Source organism: Archocentrus centrarchus, chromosome 14 (genome assembly GCF_007364275.1).
Source record: "Archocentrus centrarchus isolate MPI-CPG fArcCen1 chromosome 14, fArcCen1, whole genome shotgun sequence".
Classification (NCBI taxonomy): Eukaryota; Metazoa; Chordata; class Actinopteri; order Cichliformes; family Cichlidae; genus Archocentrus; species Archocentrus centrarchus.
In genome coordinates this window covers 27,373,364-27,381,207 of record NC_044359.1, presented here as the reverse complement: position 1 = coordinate 27,381,207, position 7,844 = coordinate 27,373,364, and the positions used below count along the sequence as shown (strand labels likewise).

Below are 7,844 nucleotides of genomic sequence, written 5' to 3'. Positions count from 1 at the left end.
ACTGTTAGCAAAAAACCAACACAAAATGCATACTGCATATTAATAAATAATCTTTATTTAGTAAATTCTGCACATTGCGCTCTTCTCACACCCAAATCATTATAAATGGATTGTTTATTCTCTGTAAAATTTCATATTTAGAATTTCTGTACACATTTAATGGTATAACTTTCATCACTACACTGAAGTGTCACCAAAGAGAAACAAAGTAGAAAAAAAACCCCCATAAAATAAGACTCTTAAACTTTACCCCTACTGTCACAGCTTGCAAAGCTTGATTATAGATTCCACTGTGCTTACCCCAATTCCCCACAGAAGACCAACAACAAATAGCTAGGCTTGGTCAAAGAGAGCTACAGTAAGAAAGTGTCCAAGAATGAGAAGTGTGTTGGTGTGCAAAAGAGAGAGAGAAAGAGATGACAAAGAGAAGGTAAGAATCACATTTACTATAAAGGAGAAGTGACCGAACAAGACACCAAAGGTACTCCAAGAAATATTTTCTAATAATGTTGCAGCAGTGGTCATGAGTGTTTTTTTTCCTCCAGTAGGAAGATTCATTAGTGCAGTTCGTTAGTTGACACTGGTGTGGCGAACCACTTTCCACAGACTGGCTTATTCCGCTCAGTGGCACGGCAGTAGTTGGTGAATTTCTCTTTCAGCAGCTGTCGGGTACTGGTGGCGGTTGTTGTAGAAGGATTGGTTTCTTCTAGAAATGCCTGGATTTCATCCTGTGTGAGACAGTTCTCTTCGTCAGAAGTCACTTCTGAATCATCCTGTTTTAAGAACACAAGCAGAATAGAGAACATGAGAGCCCAGAACAAAGACATAAGGACATAAGGTGCTCAACAAATCCTGAATCCTGAAAAAGGGTCACAGACATTTATAGTTCTGGTAAGATGATAGAAACCCTGAGCATGATAGGAGCAGCTAGCATCACAGTTGTTAAGATGATTAGTACAGAGAAACTTTTTTTTTTTTTTTTTAATGGTAGAATTATTGTTATTAGCAATAATCACTAGGTCACAACAAGATCATGGATTTTTTTTTGCACCAATTTGAGAATAATGTATTAGAATCAGTGATTTTACCCCCTATTTGGGGGGGTCCTGGGGGGGCCCATAGAGAATCAAACTCAGTGAATCTATTTTTACAGAATATATTAACATTCATGAGGGGTACCCTTAAGGTGATTGAAGCCAAATCAACTACATTCAGGTATTTTTATTACCAATAATTATGGAACTATAAAAAACAAGTTATTGAACAGTTTTTCCTGCAATTAAGCAAAATGTGTGAAAATTTGCTATTTTACCCAATCAGAACACCAAGCTAAACTTTACCTGTCGCCCCCCACTAAATGTTTCTGACAAATCTGAGAAAAATCGACTGAACGGTTTTCGTGTAATTTCCTGACAGTGCAGAGAGCACAGCAACAGATGACATTAGTCCTCTGGACCTCTGGTGCACAGGCCTTAAAAAAACAAAGCAAAACAAAACAGAAAATCTGTGTGTGTGCATGTGCACAGTTAAGGTTCATGACAGTTTTAAGTGGGTGGTGGAAGGCATCTCTCTGTAGTCTAAGATGAATTTGCATTAATTTTGGAGATGGCTGATCATGGCACTCTGCAGTGAAACTGTACACATGTGAAGTCAGTCACTATTTGGGGGAAAATATAGGTAATTACAGGCTGCACGTCATTTTTGTGGAAATATTAAGCATCTAAACTCATCTGCCTGACATTCTCCTCGCTCACAGCAGTAATAATAAGTGCTGCAAACTTAGCATCATTTTTGAAACTCTGCACCTCGCAGAAAATGTATAAGAGGCTCTTGCTGTAGCTCAGAGTGAGGTAAACAGCAGCAGAGATTGTAAACTGGGTGAGAAACGGTGTGTTGCTTCCAACTTTTTCTCTAAGTGATTGTAGCACAGCAGTTTGGTTTAAGTTATTTGTGTAATACTGTCTGACTGTATATTTTTGCAGATAATTACCATCCAATCTCCAAAGCTTGAAAATGGTATCAGGCAAGCCCTCAGTATTAGTTACTACTGTTACCATATTCTCACTTACCAGAAGTTCCACAAGGCTTATGTTTGCCTCTGGAGGCCTCATGTGAAGGCTGAGGTTTTCTGATGTACCGTCCACGGTAACTGTAGTGCAATGCTGGCAAACGTATCGCCACATAAGGTGGAAAAGATTTCTTTGGTTCGACATGTGTGCGCTGATGCTGGACTGTTGCCTGTTGTGTTCCCATCTGACATGAAACCTTCACCTGTTTGTCCCTGTAAAAATGTGCACTATATTAATGGGTAAAAAGTGAGGAATATTTTGCTACAGCATATAAAATTTGTCTACTTTCTCTTCTCACCTCATCGCCACAGAGCCCCTTGCCCTTCCTTTTCTTCTTTTTACTCTTGCACTGTTGTGTTTTCCTCAGAGTGTGGCCAGCAGTCCACACAACTGTCTATTCCATCCTCCTCCTTGTCTTCAGCACAGTGATGAGCGTTTGGGTCATCTCCTTCAGAAGACAAATAAAAACCTGCGGTAAGACTAAATAAATACATTAAAAGACTATCGTTAAACTACTCCTGGTTAAGTCGTCTTTGTGCTTCTGACCTGCTTCGTCGTGGTTGCAGATTCCCTCAGAGCAGGCGACGTCAGAGCCTTCTCGCGATCCTGTCTCGCTGCCCTCCATACTCGAGGAGTAGCCGCAGTCACTACCGTTGCTGGTGTGCTGACAAATCTGGAGAACAGATGAGAACATTTCCTTCTTTCCAGCTTCGAGCGGTCTAAGGACCCATGTTACTTATCCAAAAGCCTCCTTAAAAATACAGGATTGATATCTGTGTGCATTTTATTTATTTTTTTAAACCTTGTTTGGCGTTGGCTGGGCAGCGACAGGAAGTGCTCCTATTAGTGGCGACGCTCTCGTCACATCCAGCTTCATCCTCCTCGTCGTGGCTACCGCAGGCCTTGCAGCTGCTCTCCACAGACTCGAGAGAGAACCCTGGGAGAGAGGCAAAGAGATGTAGCTGCAGAAAAACAAAGACAAACATGGTGCAAAGAAACTCTTTATTGGTGCAGGATTACCTCATCCATATTCTTCTCCTTGTCCTCTGCCTCCTGTTCAGATATTTCAAAGCCACATTTGTTTTTTGCGTCGATTTTTTCGCTTTTGCCTCTTTTTTCTCCAGCTTCAGCTCTTTGGCTCTCTCCTCCTCAGACAGCTCCTCCACAAACTGCTCTAACCGACTGATGCCCTGCATCTTCTCAACTGCCATCTGTAGGTATAGTAAGAAGGACATTATCACAGAGTTGCAACAGCTGCAGTGTACTGTGTGATAAACAGGTTGCAATACGTACCTCAAAACTTTTGCGTAGTGCGTCAATTCCCAAATGGAACAATATCTGCCAGGTCTGCTCCTCTGCTCGGAGTTTCTGCCAGATTCTGTGCAGCCGCTCGTAGAGATGAATACCCAGACAGGTCAGGACTTCCTCTTGTGCAATGTCAATGGTTTTTGCATGTCTCTCTCTGCGTCTTAAGGGAAAAAACAAAACAATCAGCTAAACTTAGAAATCATTAAAAAGTTAGAAAATGAATTCAAATAATGAATTTTAGATAATGACTTACTCATAGCCTCCTGCGAACTCGGGCTCTGCCCTGCCGAGAAGGTGAGCGATAAAGTCTGTTTCACAGCAGACATGGATGTGGCGCTCGTGTGGGCAACAGCACAGTCCCTCATACAACGCGGCACAGTACCCCTTCTCTTTACCTGCAGTCTACCTCCCCAACCAAGATGTTATATGCCTCAGACTTTATTCTTACAATCTGTGCAAACCTGAGGACAATAAGTAATAGGCTGTTAATTTCCTTTCAAAATTATACTAGAAAGAAATGCTATGATAGTTAAAGATTACCTGTGCTTATGCAAGTACGTCTCCAGCGTCTCGAGAAGACAGGCACTGTCAATGAGCACAACCTCATCCCTGCACTCCTGAGACATCAGCTCCCCACACATCCATCCAGCTTCCCCTGTAACATACAGTTATTACAGTGATGTCATTCCAACACACACTTATGAGCTCCTAAACCTGCGGAACCAATGCTTTGGAAATAGCAGAGATGAAGTTATAACAGTTTGCATATTTACACATGTAGCAAACACAGAACATCATTCTTCTTTTAACTCTGTATTAGTGAGCTCCATAATGGCAAATCCAGCTCTTCAGCTTCTATTTCCATGTACACTACACCATCATGTCTGACTGAGGCTGTTAATTCCCAGTATCCATATTATGAATATTGCTACTTCTGCAAGCATCCCAACATCACAGCAGCTTGATTCTCACAACAGCATTATTATCAGCCTTAGAAGGGTTGACACAATTTAGCTTGTTTTGTTTTCTACAGTTTAAACTTACAGTAACTACCATCTACTGACAGCTTGTCAATACTAACACAATACGACAGAATGTAAGACATGAGTGTAACTGGGGACTTTAAACACTTTCATAGGAAAAACTGAGTGTAAACGTCATCACTACATGACTGTTTTGTTTCGTTTTATAACAAACAAACAAACAAAAAACACACAAACTTGGGAGAGCTGGCTGGATTGGTGCAAAATTAAATGGCACTGGACAGCTGCAGAGATATCGATGGTTAACCCTTCTAAGGAGTGAAAGCTAATCTGTTTCCATGCAGGAAATCCATCCCCTTGCCTGCACCCCTTCACAAATAGCCCAAGGTGAAGAAACAATGTCTTGTCTACTATACATCTTTTATTCTTTCAATTATTTCACTTTGTGACAAACAAACAACAAAAACCACAACAGCTGAAAGAACACATTCATAAGTACAGAGATGGAAGCAAAAGCAATTACTCACCCCAGAGGTTTAGGCTTGTGTTGTGTCTAAGGAGTGTAACTGGCAGCGTTTGTTCTTTTACTTTTCGGAATGGCGTCAATCATTGTCATTCAATTTAGCCCTGTAAAAAAAAAAAAAAAAAAAAAAAAAAAAAACTTTAAATAAAGTGTTACTGTAAACACATCCATATCATCACTGACACTAAATAGAAAACCTGCCAGCATCTAATATTTGCTTGTTAGAACCTTAAAGACCTGCATATACATATAAGAGTTAAAGATTTATATTGATTAACACAACTCAGTTTGGCTGACCTGTATTAAAGCACAATATGACTTATGTTCTCTCCAGCTTACCCATGGACGTAGAAGAGGGTATAGAGCTTCTTTACATCTGCCAGACAGGTCTTGGTGACAGAAAGCATGCCTGTGGGTTTCACAGTGAGGGGCTCCAGGGCTGGGTTCCCCGATTCCACTAGATGTGAGAAGAGGCGCTCCACACTCCGTCTGCAGCCCACGCACGGCACCAGCTGAGCTAACGCACTGTACACCTCTCTGGACGTCACCATCAGGGCAACATTTCAAGTCCTGCTGCTTCAACTTGGAGTGATACTATGAGCCAGAGAAGCACCACTTTGTTAACAAGTTACATGAGGGCAAACTACAACTTCTCAGCTATCCCTGTGTACATGATAGTAAGGCAAGTTCTTTTTTAATATTATTTTTAGGACAAAAGGAGAATGTAAAACTCACCTCAGAAAACTGTTTCAAGTGTGAAGTGTTTATTTCATGGCTGTCAACATCCATTACACTGTCAGAAAAATCCATCACCATCTGACAACAACAGACAACACACCGTAGTAATTTTTTCAGAGATTCATGCTGATGACTGTCAGGCTTAACCACATTCCCAGTTACACTTGAATACATATCAAATGACCATAATCACAAGCACGATTGTGTCTTGGTTGGTTTGAATTTTAACTGTGCAGCAAAACAGCTGCTAGCTTCATAGACATTTTTACTGTGGCCAAAGAAAAAGACAATGTTCTTACCGTGAGTGTATCATCGATATAAAGGGGATCTGTCTTGCCAGAAATGGGTAGTCGTCTTCCCCTTCCCTGCAAATTGCTACCAGGCGTGCCATGACTTCTTCCAGTTTCACCTGCAGGTTACGCACAGCAAAGTCGCTGATCAACCTTACACGAGCACAGGCTACAACGAGCTAATGCTAATCTGCTGCAGGTCACCATCGGCTAACAACACCATCATCAAGTTATCTGAAAGACCACCTAGAACAAAGACCCGCTGCTGATTAACAGGCATTTGCTGAAATTAACCGCATGTATAACCGTACAAATACAGCTTTATAAAATCTTAGATACGGATTTGTACTGACCTAGATTTAACCTGCTAAGTTAGCAAAACAACCTGGGAAATGAGAGCTTCGACGGATGATGAAAGGCTGTGATACATTGAATTTGGCGGTATCCATTTCCATGAGTTTGGACTCAAAATATTCCTGTATTACGACGGGTTTAATGACTTTGGCAATTCACCGCTGAGCAGGATAAACCGATAGCCGGCGACTAGCACGTTAACATTAGCATGTTGCTAATTTCATTGGCCAAAAGCGCTTTGGGAAGTGAGGAAGCCAGTCGGCGTATTCACTGCGCAATATTCTGACGTGATTACCTTACACCCGGAGTGTATAACACCTTAACAAGTAGTTTACATGTTGCAGTGTTGCTATAGTTTGCCTACGCCCCGTCGATGCCAGTAAACTTGGCTAATTTACCTCGCCGGCTGCTCGATAGCGTCGCTGTCGCTAAAAGCTAACGTTAGCAAAGCTTGAATAGGGCTAATCTAAAGTTCAGCTGGGTAACTGGCTGCTCGGCGTCCGTCACTTTCCGCAGGATTTCCCACCAACACTTACACGGCTGGTTTTTATTATAGCAGATAAAGGCATACGACTTAAACTCACTATTGATTTTACTCACCCTCTCTTGAAGTTCTCCTTAGAAAAATAAACAAGTGCGACAGTGAGAGGAGCTGCTACGGTGGCGGAATCTTCATTACTGATTTCACCTTTGCCCTGCGCACGTAGGCGGTGACGTCTTAATGCCTGCCGCCGCCAGGGACGCTGTGTGGGCAAGAAAAGGTTCATTCACGTGACTCTAAGTGAAAGAAGCTATCATCGTTGCAGTCCACGGTTAGTCACACATAAAACTTAATTGACGTGTTTCTTTGGTGTAAACACATTTTAGCCAAGTAGCTCATATTTCTGTTTGAGGATTGTGGCAATACATTGGCAGCAATACATAACGCATACTTTTACAATGAAGTATATGTTATATTTTATCTTATGAATTGGAATAATAACTGAGATTTGTGTACGTTATGCTGAGATACAGAAACAGACGGTTTATGAAATTAGAGGTGGACAGATTTCATAATCTTTTGGCTAAACTCACCCACAGAAGGTTGAATATGAAACTACAGTGCAGTTCACCTTTATTCAAGTGTCAGAACAAAAATATTTCATGAAGCATTTAGGAATGCAGCATTTTTATTCACAGTCCCCTGCTTTCAGGGTCTGAATAATAATTGGACAAATCAACATAATGACAACAAATGCTTACTTTAATACTTTGTCAAAAAATCACTTGGAGGCAATGACTGGCTGAAGTCTGCAAATTGTGGAGCTCATCTGAAGTGTCCTCCTTGGTGATGTTTTGGCCAGGCCCTTACTGCTGCTGTCCTCAGTTTGATGTATGTCTTCAGCAAATAAAATAGAAGCTCAATCAGGTTGAGATCAGGGTCGTAGCAGATTATACACTATTTTACACCCCCAAATCACTTAGATTGCTTTTGTATTATAGTTTCATTGCCCCTCTGTATGGTGAAGCACCATCCAGTCAACTTTGCAGAATTTGAAGAGAAAATTGTAGCCCTATAGTGTCGTGTATGTACTTCACA

The 7,844-nt window shown here is 41.3% G+C and overlaps 1 pseudogene; it reads right to left on the bottom strand.

Moving 5' to 3' along the window:
* Nucleotides 1–557: 557 nt before the first annotated feature.
* On the bottom strand, nucleotides 558–6,380 carry LOC115791482 (gametogenetin-binding protein 2-like; annotated as a pseudogene).
* Nucleotides 6,381–7,844: the final 1,464 nt, after the last annotated feature.